This window comes from Neophocaena asiaeorientalis, unplaced genomic scaffold, assembly GCF_003031525.2.
Source record: "Neophocaena asiaeorientalis asiaeorientalis breed wild unplaced genomic scaffold, Neophocaena_asiaeorientalis_V1.1 scaffold196, whole genome shotgun sequence".
Taxonomy (NCBI): domain Eukaryota; kingdom Metazoa; phylum Chordata; class Mammalia; order Artiodactyla; family Phocoenidae; genus Neophocaena; species Neophocaena asiaeorientalis.
This window is the reverse complement of record NW_020173929.1, coordinates 1,690,594-1,693,932: the sequence shown is the minus strand read 5'-3', so window position 1 is coordinate 1,693,932 and position 3,339 is coordinate 1,690,594.

Sequence of the window (3,339 nt, the reverse complement as noted above, 5' to 3'; positions counted from 1 at the left end):
GCCTGAGCGTCCAGAGCCTGTGCTCTGCAACGGGAGAGGCCACAACAGTGGGAGGCCCGCGTACTGCAAAAAAACCCAAAAAACGATAAATGAGAAATGGGGATGAAATATTTGCAACCTATATAACACTCAAAGAGTTAATCTCTATAATATGAGAGGATTCTTAAAAATCAAGACAATGAAGACCAAAAATACAATAGAAAAATGGGCAAAAGACATGAATAGGCAGTTCAGAGTAAAAGAAAATGATCCTTATACATATGAAAAGATCATAGCCTCACTTGTAATTAATAGCAATATGAATAAAACTATATTGAGATACCACTTGTTGAAGGAGCTGTGGGAAAGATAAATACACTGATTTTAGGAGTGCAAAGTGGCACAATTCCCATGAAGGGAAGATCTAATAAAATTTCACATCTATTCACTCTTTGATTCAGCAATCCCACTTTTACAAATGTACCCTTAAGATACATATACATAAATATAAAACAACATATGCACAAGATTATTTGCTGAAGCATTTGTATAGCCAAAGATAGGAAACAACACAGATATCCATCAATAGGGTTGGGTAAACTCATGGTACATCCACACTGTGGAGTACTATGCAAATGTTAAAAAAAGAATGATGAAAATCTCTATTTTCATCATTTTCTCCCTACTTTAATGGTAGGGAGTGACCTCTACAATGTACTAGATGAAAAAAGCAAGTGTAGAATAGTGTGCCCTTTGTGTAAGAAGTACAGTGAAATGCACGCATTGTGAATTTTTGCAAAAAGAAATACTAGAAAGATTAAACTGAAAACCAATAAAAATGTTTATCTCTAAAAGATGGGAATGGAATTAGGTGGGTGGAGGGGGTAGAGATTGAGGTGAAACTTCTCTGATTATAACTCTGTAGAAGTTTTGATTCTTGAGCCATGTAATAGGGTTTTTACATTTTCAAATAAAATTACATCTTAGAAAAACAAACATTAAAATTGAAAACAAATGCAAACAATTGAACCTAACTATATATTGAATTGCTCACATAAACTCAGAGAGATAAGAATTATTTCAAATAACTTTTTTTGTGTGTGTGGTACGCGGGCCTCTCACCGTTGTTGCCTCTCCCGTTGCGGTGCACAGGCTCCGGACGCGCAGGCTCAGCGGCCACGGCTCACGGAGCCAGCAGCTCCGCGGCACGTGGGATCTTCCCGGACTGGGGCACGAACCTGTGTCCCCTACATCGGCAGGCAGACTCTCAACCACTGCGCCACCAGGGAAGCCCTCAAATAACTATTGCACAAGGCTTTCTAACACCACCCTTAATGTGACATAATCTAAGGACAAAAAGAACTTTAAAGAAATCTTAAACCTCACTCAGCAAATGTATTGTTTTTGATATTTTAGTACTGGTATTTTTAATTTAGAAACTTTAAATATATTTTGTAGGAACCAAGATTTTCAAGGTAAGAGAAAAGAGAGACAAATGTAAAATCAATAAAGAAAAAACCAGTCATGTTAAATTTGAATTGGGAAATCCATGTATGAACTCATAATTAGAAAAATACATTTCCTATAGCTGAACACTGAAAAGGCCTAGAAGCAATGACACCCAGTAGCAGAGAGAACATCTATTGCCGGCATCTTAGTCCTAATTTCTATTCCCAAATTGAAGGAACCAGAGTAACCTTGGAGCAATAACTGAGTCCAAGTCTGTGATAGGGAAGGTTCGTAAGTGATCCTGGGACATCTTGTGCCAGTAGGCCAGGAAGTTGTCCAAGACTATTGTTACCATGTCAAAAAGACATAGTATCCATTCATCCAGGGAAGGGACCTGTACTGGCTGAAAAAGAATAATGATTGCAATCGACCGAAACAACTTAAATCTTAAAAAACTCGTGAATCCACATGATACTTAAAAAGCGAATAGGCCAAAAAATATATATATCATTTTCCACTACTTGAAGTAGATATTAAATCAAACTCTTTACTTTGAAAATTAGTCATTATAGGGAAAAAAGTAAGCAGTTATCCTGTTTTTTTAAGGTTAATGAGGAAGAGTTCTTTTTCACAGAAGAAATTTCTATTTATGTAGGAATTAGAGAATTATTTAATCACCAGATATTTCATTATTAGTTCAGGAAAGATTTATCGGTAAATGACCAAACCATGGTGAAAATTTGTTGGGGAACAGGAAATTGGCATGGTACCAAAGCCTTACTCTGCAACTACTTAACTACTAAGGATGAAATATACCTAAAAAAGAGATGTAATAGTCACCACCTTAACCAAGTGATCAAACTTAAAATCAAACTAGTAATTTGATGTATCTCCTGGTGTAATACAAAATGAAAAACATATCTATATTATGACATATTCTTGCCAAAATGTGTAACCCGAATCTAATCACTCTTTTAGCATACATTTTAGTTTATAGGAAACATGGGAAAGAGGAACATGTTAAATGATACTACAAGAAAACAATCAGATATATCCAGAATATGGACTATTCCTAGGGACAACTGGCAAACTCTCTTAAAAAATTCATAAAAAATAAAAAGATGGGCAATAACTAGAGATATAACAACTAAATGTAGTGCTTGAAATTTGATTGGATCCTGATTTGTAAAAACCTCCTATAAAGACATTTTTGGGCTACTTGGGAAAATTTGAATATGGACTGAATAGTAAATTATACAAGGAAATAATTGTTAATTTTCCTACGTGTGATATGTATTGCAGATATAAAGGAAATTTCTGAGATATTCTCAGAAAACACAAGCTGATTTATTTTGGGATGAAGTGTCACGATGTCTGTGATTTATTTGAAAATTATTTTGCAAAAAACCAAACTATATCTGTAAATACATACATATAAAGCTAACATGCCAAAATGTTAGCCATTAGATCAAGATGATGGGTATACAGGTATTCATTGTATTGTTCTTTGAACTTTTATCTCTTTAAAGTTTTTCATTAAAAATATTGGGAAAAGATATTGTCATTTGAGTCAAACTTTGAAGAATAGAATGTGAATACTATTCTTTTTTTTTTGTGGTACGCGGGCCTCTCACCATTGTGGCCTCTCCCACTGCAGAGCACAGGCCCAGGACGCGCAGGCTCAGTGGCCATGGCTCACAGGCCTAGCCACTCCGCGGCATGTGGGATCTTCGCGGACCGGGGCACGAACCTGTGTCCCCTGCATCGGCAGGCGTATGCTTAACCACTGCGCCACCAGGGAAGCCCTAGAATGTGAATACTATTCTTAAAGACATGTTCTTACACTAGTTCATTTAAGACAAACTTAGAAAACAGATAAAAAGAAAAAAATTATGTGACACAGAGATAACT